We start from the raw sequence: 13,730 nt of genomic DNA on the forward strand, positions 1-13,730 counted from the left end.
GTAGTGGAGCGTGCCTTTGGACGTTTGAAGTCCCGGTTCCGTTGCCTGATGTCCCGACTCCATGTGCATATAGACAATGTGACTCCGCTGATCATCGCGTGTGTCATTTTGCACAACATATGCGAGGACAAGGGACATAACATCCCCTTCCCTGTGGATGAACCTGATCCTGTAGTCCTTGAGGACACACAAGACATCCCTGAAGCAAGGAAAAAAAGGATCTATGCGGAGGGGTGCAAGGTTCGGGACGCTATAGCCACCCACCTCTACAGAAATAGGAGGCGTGTTTGAATGTTTTTTCTACTCAGTTGTAAAATAAAGGTTTATGTTCTTTGTTTAACCTTGTCTTGTGCGGTTTGTCTATTTAGCCAGCCAAAAAACGGGGAATCTCTGGTCCTAAAGCACTTTGACAAAAGCACCCTTCATGCTAACTCCACGCTGAAGTTGACAAACACAGTACGGAAGCGCAGAACAGGGAAAGGTTGGGGAGGTGGGTAGCCAGGAAGTATTGGCGACCCCTGTCAAACTGGAGGATAAAACCACTGATGTTCCAAGGAATAATTTTATTGGTGGGCGGCTTTGATACATTTAAAATAGGGGTGGTCGATCGGAGCAACGCATGTTCGTTCCCTAACCGTCATTCCGAAGATGCCGAAGCCACGGAAGGGCTCCTTCTGGCAGCGCGCCGAGGCTGAGGCACTTCTGGAGCTGGTTCTCCAGTCTAAAAGCGTTGGCCGCCTTATGGCCAGCACCCACTGCCACACCAAGGGTGCTTACCTGGTGTTGGCATCCAAGCTGAGGGAGAGGGGCTACGTCCGGACCTGGGAGCAGGTCCGGACGAAATTTAAGAGGGTGAATCTGGACTTCCTCAACAGTCTGGAACAGTGGGGGGGGGGGTCCCGCAGCCAAGTGGGAGAACGGTCTTCCACGACCTGATGGTCCAGATATGGGAGAAGGCTGGGAAGCCCCCCCTGGAGATGAGGAGGCATATGGGTGAGTGCTGCCCTCGTTATGTTTTACCCTTAAGCATGCATGGAATGTCTAGATGCCTCTTTCCCCTACTGTCTCCATGATATTCGAGAAAGTATTAAGATGCTGTCAACTCCCTCTGACTTAGCCCGCCAGTACTGTCGAACCACTTTGGTAATGCGCTTTGGCTCTGATTGTGGTGTGGCCATCAGCTGTGTTTTATTTTTGGTTTGTGTGCTTTTACTTATGATTTCTCTTTTTCTTCGCCAAGCTACACAATCACCATCCAAACTTGCAAAATTACCTGAGCGTGAGGAAGGGGAGGAAGAGGGACCTTCCACCTCAGGACAGGCTGCAGGTGAGAGTTTTATGTCTTTGAGGGAGACCCATGTGTGTGTACCCCCATGGAGCCCTAAGGGAGCCTGCTGTGATGCTTCCATTTGAAGTGTGATTGAATTCTTTATTTGATTTCTATAGCAGAAACAATGGAGGCAAGGATGCGTGCCATGGAGGCCAGGGTGACATCCTTGGAGGGGCTAGTCGAGCAGCAGAGAAGGGACTGTGAGTACTGCACCTGTGCTTGGGTGTGGGTTGTGTGACTTTAGCCTACATATATGGCTAACCATTTGTTTTGAACCCATTTGCAGGGCAGGCAGAAGTGGCTGACCTAAAAGGGGAGATGGAGAGGCAGAGGCAGCAGAGGGAGGCGGAAGAACGTAGGTTATGTTCCCCACTGCCCAACTCTCCTCACACTGTGGCTAAGGCCACTAAAGAGTGTATCCATGTAAACTCCAGATTGGAAAATATGTGTGGCACTAATGTGTACTTGTTCTCCCTCCCCACACAGTTAAGAAGGAGGACGAGGACTTGTTCCGCCGAAAAGTCAGGGGAACAACGGCACGGTTGTGCAGAAGAGTGAGGGAGATGGCGGAAGCCAGAGGGGAAGGGGCTGGTGAGGGGAGCAGTGGGACCTGAGTATTGTTTTCTGTGTGTGTTTTGGGGTGGGGGGTGGTGGGGGGGGGTCCAAGTTACATTCCCTAATTTTTTATCCCTGTTAAATATATACATTTGTTAAAAAAAAGTTGGCTTTCCTGGAGGGTGGGGGTGGGTCCAAGTTATATTCCCTAATTTTTTTCCCCTGTTGAACTGTTTTTGAAAATAAAATGTTATTGCAAATTTTCTGAAAAAGACTCCAGTGTGACTCCTTACACTCGCACACCTTTCACCCCACACTCCTAAAACGCCTTTAACTGACACCCCTCCAACCTCCAACCCACACAACAGTACCAGAATAGACACAATCACTAGAGAGGCCGCTTTCGGCCTTCCTGATTCTACAGTAGGGTACACGGAGACAGAATCAAAAATATAAACTTTATTTAACAAACAACAGCAAACACAGATAACGTTAAATAGACAAACTGGCCCAAACTAGGAGGGGGAGAACTTGTCCGCGGGTTTTATTATTCTCTTCCCGAGAACAGTCCTCCTTCTAGTTTGGGTGGAGGCATTCTGAGACGGGGTCGGTGGGGTGGGTGCTGGAGGTGGTGGGGGAGGTGTGGGTGGGGGGGGGGGACGTGCACTGTAATCTGAGGAGGGGTGGCCGTCTCCATTACCACGACCGCCCTCTCCATCAGTCTCCTTATCAGTCTCACCTCCTCCACGCTTTCGCGTAGGGATTGGTTTGACTCCCTAAGGATTGCCCGCAGTTTTTTCCCCTCCTGGGCCATGAGGCCGAGCATTGCTTGGTCTGCGGCCGCGGCACGCCTTGACTCCTCCTGGCAGTGCTCAAGGATCCTCTCTCCAACGCTTGTCAAGATGGAGACGCGCCTCAGCCTGCCGCGTTCCCTCGCAAGCCTCTCCTCTGCTTGGAGAGCACCTCTAGGTGGTGAGCTGGCTGGACCCAGGGCTGGCTCATCATCATCTGAAAGGACCTCTGTTGGCAAAAAATGAGAAACAGAACTGTTAGTAGACAGTCAAAACCCACCCTGGTGCACATGGTGGCCTTTTTTGGTTACATATTGTTAAACCAAGACTCTAAACAATGCCCGGGGAGCACATGGTTAGTGTTTGTTTGCCCATGGTGGGCTTTTTCCTTTTCCTACTTTCACAGCCAGACTCACAACAATGAAAAGGGAGCACATGGTTAGTGGCTTGCGACATTGTCCTTCAGCTATGGCTCGAAAGGAACAGTTCATGCACGCTCACCATCTCGAATCTGTATCCGCCTGCGCTGGGCAGGAGGTCCAGCCACCCCACGCTCCTCCTCCTGTGTCCCGGGTATGAAATCTGCGAAGAAGAAAAAAAACAGATCTAGGACCAAAGGGTGGCAAAGCAAGCTTCAAAGCCTAAAGCAGCAACGTAGAGGGACTCTCTTCTGTCTCTTAGCAGTGCTGCTGCCCTGCACAAACAGAAAAGCACAAAGCAGTTAAAACAGCCCCCCCCCCTTATTGTAACTGAAACTTACCAATGTTTGTTGATGCCCCAGAATCACTATCCTCGTCCACCGCTGCTGGGGACTCGAGGACCACCGTCCCTGGCATCTGTGTCTCTGTGGACAATAGCAGAAAATAGTGAAAAAGGAGCAAGCATACAACCTGAACCACACAGCAAGCTCCCAAAGTAGTGGCCAAAGCACTGCAGAAGGCCTATGGCTGAGGCATGCAGCAAAACTTTTTGGGTTGTTGGTTAAACAGTACCGTTTTAAAAAGCCACCATAGCAAGCAGTCCACAAACAGGCTAACATATTATGCGTTGCAACGAACACAAGGCATACAATAGTGAAAAAGGAGCAAGCATACAACCTGAACCACACAGCAAGCTCCCAAAGTAGTGGCCAAAGCACTGCAGAAGGCCTATGGCTGAGGCATGCAGCAAAACTTTTTGGGTTGTTGGTTAAACAGTACCGTTTTAAAAAGCCACCATAGCAAGCAGTCCACAAACAGCCTACCATCTTATGCGTTGCAACGAACACACGAGAAAACGATTTCCAAACGTCAGAACACACATTTGCTCAAAATTAAATATAAAATTAAAATAAAAGTGCTTACCGGAGGCAAGGGGCGTCTGCTGCGGAATTTCTTCTGGCTCCCCAGGAACAATGGCGAGCAGGTCCAGCGTCACGATGTCCGCACTGCGGTGCTGGACCTGGGGTGGAGGCCGGACGGTGGACGAGGTGCCCTCTCCGGGATCCTCCTCAGCGGGTGGTTCCTCCACCGGGGCAGCCGGCTTACGAACCACCTTCAGGCTCCTCCCGACGCGCTTCGGCCTGCCGGCTCCGTCCCCGTCGCCGTACAGTGGCCGCTGCTCCTCGAAGTACGGGCAGGTCACTTTCTCGTTGCCGGAACCCTTATTGTGGTTCATGGCACGCATGTACTCCGCCCACATTGTTTTTGTTTTTGGCCGGCATTCAAGGCCGGTCCTTCAAGGCCGGCCCAGGGCACGCATCTTAATGGCCACTTGCTCGAAAACCTCCCGATTCCTGTGTGAGGACTAGAAGGCGTCCTGGATTTTCTCTTCTGAAAAAATAGCGATCAGGTCCCTGATCTCCGCGTCCCTCCATGTTGGCCCCCTCCCGGTTGCCTGGACGGACGACGGCTGTGAAGAAGATTCCATGCTGCCTTCGCGAGTAGCTAAGCAAAATGGAGGTGCGAGGTGCAGGGTGCAACGGATCATATACCTTCCCGCACACAAAGACAAAGGGACTAGCCGGCTCCTGATTGGTGGTGGGCAGTAGGGGACACGCACATTGGCCACATGAGGTCACATGTCACGTTCAAAACTACTCGCGCGGGAACAGGATCTGCCCCTAATGGCCAGATTGGCGCTCTTGTTGTTTGACTTCTCGCATGCGCTGATTCGTCCACACGCGAGAAGAGCAGTTTGTACATGCAGCGGGAGCCATTTTACTGAAATGTCCGCCATTACAAAAACGAATGCCGGTGTTCAACCGAGAGCAAGTGCAGCAGTACTCGACAGTTCCCCAATAATATTCACCAGCCAAAGCATAAATCAATGACATGTTACTGGCGAACGTTCGTTGGCACGCTCCGAGGAAAGTTTTAAAAAATGAACGGTGGACGGCGACTCCGCTTGCCGGAGGTCTAGCCGCCGATGGAAGGGGTTGTCTGCACCCAAGCACAACCACGCACCCGGAACCAAACAAAGACCCACTACACATAAACCGCCCCTCATGATATCACCTCGAATCATTTCTATTGAACCCCTCCAAGCTAAACAGGAGACTGCGAGCGGCGAACGTTCGTTGGCACGCTCAGAGGAAAGTTTTTTAAAATGCTCCCTGTACGTTGACTCCGCTAGTACTGGCCGAAGGTAGACGGGGTTTTAAGCTTTGGGCAAATTTTGTGAACGTGACGGTGTGTGCTACTGTGCTTTTGAAATACTCTTGTGGTGTCCGGGCAGAATTTCCGAAAGTGATCGTGCTAGAAAGCCAGTCGCTGTCTCGTTGCCTCGTTGATCTGTGCTCGGTCCGAGAAAAAAAAAATGGCGAACAGTTCGCCGGAAGTTTGGAGGAAAGGCTAAGGAGGAGGGACTTTGAAGAACCCGCAACAATGGTAACGCACAGGTCTTTAGCGCTACTGTTGCAGATTGGTTGCAGGAGTGTATCACTATCCGGAGGGTGAATCCACTTTTCTGGATTCCCCTAAAAGCGCTACAACGAAGCGCTTTTTGCGGGTCGGTTTCAGGATTGTTGCAGATTGTCTACGACGTCGTGCGTTATGCCAAATTAGTAGCGTTTTCAATTAGCAACCATTGTGCTATTTTGAAGCCGTGCGAAATGGCCCTGAGACCTGTTCTGATAACTATGGGCCATTCCAGTCTCTTTCATGGGAGGGATGTTATGGGGAGAGAAAGAAAAGGTGATTTTTAAGCTGCTTAGGGAGAACTGAGGCCTGCTGGGGAACTGTGGACCATTCCAGTCTCTCAAAGGATGAATGTTATGGGGAGAAAAAGGTGATTTTAAGCGGCTTAGGGAGAACTGAGGCCTGCTGGGTAACTGTGGACCATTCCAGTCTCTTTCATAGGAGGGATGTTATGGGGAGAGAAAGAAAAGATGATTTTTAAGCTGCTTAGGGAGAACTGAGGCCTGCTGGGTAACTGTTGACCATTCCAGTCTCTTTCATAGGAGGGATGTTATGGGGACAGAAAGAAAAGATGATTTTTAAGCTGCTTATGGAGAACTGAGGCCTGCTGGATAACTGTGGATCATTCCAGTCTCTTTCATAGGAGGGATGTTATGGGGAGAGAAAGAAAAGATGATTTTTAAGCTGCTTATGGAGAACTGAGGCCTGCTGGGTAACTGTGGACCATTCCAGTTCTCTCAGACCTCTCTCATAGGAAATGTTATGGGGAGAGAAAGAAAAGGTGATTTTAAACTGCTTAGGGAGAACTGAGGCCTAGTGGGTAACTGTGGACCATTCCAGTTCTCTCAGACCTCTCTCATAGGAAGTATGTTATGGGGAGAGAAAGAAAATGTGATTTTAAACTGCTTAGGGAGAACTGAGGCCTAGTGGGTAACTGTGGACCATTCCAGTTCTCTCAGACCTCTCTCATAGGAAGCATGTTATGGGGAGAGAAAGAAAAGGTGATTTTAAATGGCTTAGGGTGAACTGAGGCCTAGTGGGTAACTGTGGACCATTCCAGTTCTCTCAGACCTCTCTCATAGGAAGTATGTTATGGGGAGAGAAAGAAAAGGTGATTTTAAACTGCTTAGGGAGAACTGAGGCCTAGTGGGTAACTGTGGACCATTCCAGTTCTCTCAGACCTCTCTCATAGGAAGTATGTTATGGGGAGAGAAAGAAAAGATGATTTAAGGTGCTTAGGGAGGCCTGCTGGGTAACTGTGGACCATTAAAGTCTCTTTCATAGGAGGGATGTTATGGGGAGAGAAAGAAAAGATGATTTTTAAGCTGCTTAAGGAGAACTGAGGCCTCCTGGGTAACTGTGAACCATTCCAGTCTCTTTCATAGGAGGGATGTATGGGGAGAGAAAGAAAAGATGATTTTTAAGCTGCTTAGGGAGAACTGAGGCCTGCTGGGTAACTGTGGACCATTCCAGTCTCTTTCATAGGAGGGATCTTATGGGGAGAGAAAGAAAAGATTATTTTTAAGCTGCTTATGGAGAACTGAGGCCTGCTGGGTAACTGTGGACCATTCCAGTCTCTTTCATAGGAGGGATGTTATGGGGAGAGAAAGAAAAGATGATTTTTAAGCTGCTTAGGGAGAACTGAGGCCTGCTGGGTAACTGTGGACCATTCCAGTTCTCTCAGACCTCTCTCATAGGAAGTATGTTATGGGGAGAGAAAGAAAATGTGATTTTAAACTGCTTAGGGAGAACTGAGGCCTGGTGGGTAACTGTGGACCATTCCAATTGTCTCAGACTTTTCTCATAGGATGAGTGTTATGGGGAGAGAAAGAAAAGGTGAATTTAAATGGCTTAGGGAGAACTGAGGCCTAGTGGGTAACTGTGGACCATTCCAGTTCTCTCAGACCTCTCTCATAGGAAGTATGTTATGGGGAGAGAAAGAAAAGGTGATTTAAGCTGCTTAGGGAGAACTGAGGCCTGCTGGGTAACTGTGGACCATTCCAGTTTCTTTCATAGGAGGGATGTTATGGGGAGATGAAGAAAAGATGATTTTTAAGCAGCTTATGGAGAACTGAGGCCTGCTGGGTAACTCTGGACCATTCCAGTCTCTTTCATAGGAGGGATGTTATGGGGAGAGAAAGAAAAGATGATTTTTAAGCTGCTTAGGGAGAACTGAGGCCTGCTGGGTTACTGTGGACCATTCCAGTCTCTCTCATAGGAAGTATGTTATGGGGAGAGAAAGAAAAGGTGATTTTAAACTGCTTAGGGAGAACTGAGGCCTGGTAGGTTACAGTGGACCATTCCAGTTCTCTCACACCTCTCTCATAGGAAGTATGTTATGGGGAGAGAAAGAAAAGGTGATTTTAAACAGCTTAGGGAGAACTGAGGCCTGGTGGGTAACTGTGGACCATTCCAGTCTCTTTCATAGGAGGGATGTTATGGGGAGAGAAAGAAAAGATGATTTTTAAGCTGCTTAAGGAGAACTGAGGCCTCCTGGGTAACTGCTAACCATTCCAGTCTCTTTCATAGGAGGGATGTATGGGGAGAGAAAGAAAAGATGATTTTTAAGCTGCTTAGGGAGAACTGAGGCCTGCTGGGTAACTGTGGACCATTCCAGTCTCTTTCATAGGAGGGATGTTATGGGGAGAGAAAGAAAAGATTATTTTTAAGCTGCTTATGGAGAACTGAGGCCTGCTGGGTAACTGTGGACCATTCCAGTCTCTTTCATAGGAGGGATGTTATGGGGAGAGAAAGAAAAGATGATTTTTAAGCTGCTTAGGGAGAACTGAGGCCTGCTGGGTAACTGTGGACCATTCCAGTTCATAGGAAGTATGTTATGGGGAGAGAAAGAAAAGGTGATTTTAAACAGCTTAGGGAGAACTGAGGCCTGGTGGGTAACTGTGGACCATTCCAATTGTCTCAGACTTTTCTCATAGGATGAGTGTTATGGGGAGGGAAAGAAAAGGTGATTTAAGCTGCTTAGGGAGAACTGAGGCCTGCTGGGTAACTGTGGACCATTCCAGTTTCTTTCATAGGAGGGATGTTATGGGGAGATGAAGAAAAGATGATTTTTAAGCAGCTTATGGAGAACTGAGGCCTGCTGGGTAACTCTGGACCATTCCAGTCTCTTTCATAGGAGGGATGTTATGGGGAGAGAAAGAAAAGATGATTTTTAAGCTGCTTAGGGAGAACTGAGGCCTGCTGGGTTACTGTGGACCATTCCAGTCTCTCTCATAGGAAGTATGTTATGGGGAGAGAAAGAAAAGGTGATTTTAAACTGCTTAGGGAGAACTGAGGCCTGGTGGGTTACAGTGGACCATTCCAGTTCTCTCACACCTCTCTCATAGGAAGTATGTTATGGGGAGAGAAAGAAAAGGTGATTTTAAACAGCTTAGGGAGAACTGAGGCCTGGTGGGTAACTGTGGACCATTCCAGTTCTCTCAGACCTCTCTCATAGGAAGTATGTTATGGGGAGAGAAAGAAAAGGTGATTTTAAACTGCTTAGGGAGAACTGAGGCCTGGTGGGTAACTGTGGACCATTCCAGTTCTCTCAGACCTCTCTCATAGGAAATGTTATGGGGAGAGAAAGAAAAGGTGATTTTAAATGGCTTAGGGAGAACTGAGGCCTAGTGGGTAACTGTGGACCATTCCAGTTCTCTCAGACCTCTCTCATAGGATGTATGTTATGGGGAGAGAAAGAAAAGGTGATTTTAAACTGCTTAGGGAGAACTGAGGCCTAGTGGGTAACTGTGGACCATTCCAGTTCTCTCAGACCTCTCTCATAGGAAGTATGTTATGGGGAGAGAAAGAAAATGTGATTTTAAACTGCTTAGGGAGAACTGAGGCCTAGTGGGTAACTGTGGACCATTCCAGTTCTCTCAGACCTCTCTCATAGGAAGCATGTTATGGGGAGAGAAAGAAAAGGTGATTTTAAATGGCTTAGGGTGAACTGAGGCCTAGTGGGTAACTGTGGACCATTCCATTTCTCTCAGACCTCTCTCATAGGAAGTATGTTATGGGGAGAGAAAGAAAAGATGATTTTTAAGCTGCTTAAGGCGAACTGAGGCCTGCTGGGTAACTGTGAACCATTCCAGTCTCTTTCATAGGAGGGATGTATGGGGAGAGAAAGAAAAGGTGATTTTAAACTGCTTAGGGAGAACTGAGGCCTAGTGGGTAACTGTGGACCATTCCAGTTCTCTCAGACCTCTCTCATAGGAAGTATGTTATGGGGAGAGAAAGAAAAGATGATTTAAGGTGCTTAGGGAGGCCTGCTGGGTAACTGTGGACCATTAAAGTCTCTTTCATAGGAGGGATGTTATGGGGAGAGAAAGAAAAGATGATTTTTAAGCTGCTTAAGGAGAACTGAGGCCTCCTGGGTAACTGTGAACCATTCCAGTCTCTTTCATAGGAGGGATGTATGGGGAGAGAAAGAAAAGATGATTTTTAAGCTGCTTAGGGAGAACTGAGGCCTGCTGGGTAACTGTGGACCATTCCAGTCTCTTTCATAGGAGGGATGTTATGGGGAGAGAAAGAAAAGATTATTTTTAAGCTGCTTATGGAGAACTGAGGCCTGCTGGGTAACTGTGGACCATTCCAGTCTCTTTCATAGGAGGGATGTTATGGGGAGAGAAAGAAAAGATGATTTTTAAGCTGCTTAGGGAAAACTGAGGCCTGCTGGGTAACTGTGGACCATTCCAGTTCTCTCAGACCTCTCTCATAGGAAGTATGTTATGGGGAGAGAAAGAAAAGGTGATTTTAAACTGCTTAGGGAGAACTGAGGCTTGGTGGGTAACTGTGGACCATTCCAATTGTCTCAGACTTTTCTCATAGGATGAGTGTTATGGGGAGAGAAAGAAAAGGTGAATTTAAATGGCTTAGGGAGAACTGAGGCCTAGTGGGTAACTGTGGACCATTCCAGTTCTCTCAGACCTCTCTCATAGGAAGTATGTTATGGGGAGAGAAAGAAAAGGTGATTTAAGCTGCTTAGGGAGAACTGAGGCCTGCTGGGTAACTGTGGACCATTCCAGTTTCTTTCATAGGAGGGATGTTATGGGGAGATGAAGAAAAGATGATTTTTAAGCAGCTTATGGAGAACTGAGGCCTGCTGGGTAACTCTGGACCATTCCAGTCTCTTTCATAGGAGGGATGTTATGGGGAGAGAAAGAAAAGATGATTTTTAAGCTGCTTAGGGAGAACTGAGGCCTGCTGGGTTACTGTGGACCATTCCAGTCTCTCTCATAGGAAGTATGTTATGGGGAGAGAAAGAAAAGGTGATTTTAAACTGCTTAGGGAGAACTGAGGCCTGGTGGGTTACAGTGGACCATTCCAGTTCTCTCACACCTCTCTCATAGGAAGTATGTTATGGGGAGAGAAAGAAAAGGTGATTTTAAACAGCTTAGGGAGAACTGAGGCCTGGTGGGTAACTGTGGACCATTCCAGTCTCTTTCATAGGGGGAGGTTATGGGGAGAGAAAGAAAAGATGATTTTTAAGCTGCTTAAGGAGAACTGAGGCCTCCTGGGTAACTGCTAACCATTCCAGTCTCTTTCATAGGAGGGATGTATGGGGAGAGAAAGAAAAGATGATTTTTAAGCTGCTTAGGGAGAACTGAGGCCTGCTGGGTAACTGTGGACCATTCCAGTCTCTTTCATAGGAGGGATGTTATGGGGAGAGAAAGAAAAGATTATTTTTAAGCTGCTTATGGAGAACTGAGGCCTGCTGGGTAACTGTGGACCATTCCAGTCTCTTTCATAGGAGGGATGTTATGGGGAGAGAAAGAAAAGATGATTTTTAAGCTGCTTAGGGAGAACTGAGGCCTGCTGGGTAACTGTGGACCATTCCAGTTCATAGGAAGTATGTTATGGGGAGAGAAAGAAAAGGTGATTTTAAACAGCTTAGGGAGAACTGAGGCCTGGTGGGTAACTGTGGACCATTCCAATTGTCTCAGACTTTTCTCATAGGATGAGTGTTATGGGGAGAGAAAGAAAAGGTGAATTTAAATGGCTTAGGGAGAACTGAGGCCTAGTGGGTAACTGTGGACCATTCCAGTTCTCTCAGACCTCTCTCATAGGAAGTATGTTATGGGGAGAGAAAGAAAAGGTGATTTAAGCTGCTTAGGGAGAACTGAGGCCTGCTGGGTAACTGTGGACCATTCCAGTTTCTTTCATAGGAGGGATGTTATGGGGAGATGAAGAAAAGATGATTTTTAAGCAGCTTATGGAGAACTGAGGCCTGCTGGGTAACTCTGGACCATTCCAGTCTCTTTCATAGGAGGGATGTTATGGGGAGAGAAAGAAAAGATGATTTTTAAGCTGCTTAGGGAGAACTGAGGCCTGCTGGGTTACTGTGGACCATTCCAGTCTCTCTCATAGGAAGTATGTTATGGGGAGAGAAAGAAAAGGTGATTTTAAACTGCTTAGGGAGAACTGAGGCCTGGTGGGTTACAGTGGACCATTCCAGTTCTCTCACACCTCTCTCATAGGAAGTATGTTATGGGGAGAGAAAGAAAAGGTGATTTTAAACAGCTTAGGGAGAACTGAGGCCTGGTGGGTAACTGTGGACCATTCCAGTTCTCTCAGACCTCTCTCATAGGAAGTATGTTATGGGGAGAGAAAGAAAAGGTGATTTTAAACTGCTTAGGGAGAACTGAGGCCTAGTGGGTAACTGTGGACCATTCCAGTTCTCTCAGACTTTTCTCATAGGATGAGTGTTATGGGGAGAGAAAGAAAAGGTGAATTTAAACGGCTTAGGGAGAACTGAGGCCTAGTGGGTAACTGTGGACCATTCCAGTTCTCTCAGACCTCTCTCATAGGAAGTATGTTATGGGGAGAGAAAGAAAAGGTGATTTAAGCTGCTTAGGGAGAACTGAGGCCTGCTGGGTAACTGTGGACCATTCCAGTTTCTTTCATAGGAGGGATGTTATGGGGAGATGAAGAAAAGATGATTTTTAAGCAGCTTATGGAGAACTGAGGCCTGCTGGGTAACTCTGGACCATTCCAGTCTCTTTCATAGGAGGGATGTTATGGGGAGAGAAAGAAAAGGTGATTTTAAACTGCTTAGGGAGAACTGAGGCCTGGTGGGTAACTGTGGACCATTCCAGTCTCTTTCATAGGAGGAATGTTATGGGGAGAGAAAGAAAAGATTATTTTTAAGCTGCTTATGGAGAACTGAGGCCTGCTGGGTAACTGTGGACCATTCCAGTCTCTTTCATAGGAGGGATGTTATGGGGAGAGAAAGAAAAGATGAATTTTAAGCTGCTTAGGGAGAACTGAGGCCTGCTGGGTAACTGTGGACCATTCCAGTCTCTTTCATAGGAGGGATGTTATGGGGAGAGAAAGAAAAGATGATTTTTAAGCTGCTTAGGGAGAACTGAGGCCTGCTGGGTAACTGTGGACCATTCCAGTTCTCTCAGACCTCTCTCATAGGAAGTATGTTATGGGGAGAGAAAGAAAAGGTGATTTTAAACTGCTTAGGGAGAACTGAGGCCTGGTGGGTAACTGTGGACCATTCCAGTTCTCTCAGACCTCTCTCATAGGAAGTATGTTATGGGGAGAGAAAGAAAAGGTGATTTAAGCTGCTTAGGGAGAACTGAGGCCTGCTGGGTAACTGTGGACCATTCCAGTTTCTTTCATAGGAGGGATGTTATGGGGAGATGAAGAAAAGATGATTTTTAAGCAGCTTATGGAGAACTGAGGCCTGCTGGGTAACTCTGGACCATTCCAGTCTCTTTCATAGGAGGGATGTTATGGGGAGAGAAAGAAAAGATGATTTTTAAGCTGCTTAGGGAGAACTGAGGCCTGCTGGGTTACTGTGGACCATTCCAGTCTCTCTCATAGGAAGTATGTTATGGGGAGAGAAAGAAAAGGTGATTTTAAACTGCTTAGGGAGAACTGAGGCCTGGTGGGTTACAGTGGACCATTCCAGTTCTCTCACACCTCTCTCATAGGAAGTATGTTATGGGGAGAGAAAGAAAAGGTGATTTTAAACAGCTTAGGGAGAACTGAGGCCTGCTGGGTAACTGTGGACCATTCCAGTTCTCTCAGACCTCTCTCATAGGAAGTATGTTATGGGGAGAGAAAGAAAAGGTGATTTTAAACTGCTTAGGGAGAACTGAGGCCTAGTGGGTAACTGTGGACCATTCCAGTTCTCTCAGACCTCTC

General features: G+C 47.5%; 1 long non-coding RNA gene across 1 annotated transcript; it reads left to right on the forward strand.

The window, feature by feature from the left end:
* Positions 1-1,243: 1,243 nt before the first annotated feature.
* LOC143819343 (uncharacterized) lies at positions 1,244-1,682 on the forward strand. Its single transcript, XR_013224931.1, has 3 exons — positions 1,244-1,327; positions 1,447-1,530; positions 1,617-1,682. It is a non-coding gene; the product is annotated as an uncharacterized LOC143819343 (long non-coding RNA).
* The last annotated feature ends 12,048 nt before the right edge of the window (positions 1,683-13,730 follow it).

Source organism: Paroedura picta, chromosome 10, assembly GCF_049243985.1.
Source record: "Paroedura picta isolate Pp20150507F chromosome 10, Ppicta_v3.0, whole genome shotgun sequence".
NCBI lineage: Eukaryota > Metazoa > Chordata > Lepidosauria > Squamata > Gekkonidae > Paroedura > Paroedura picta.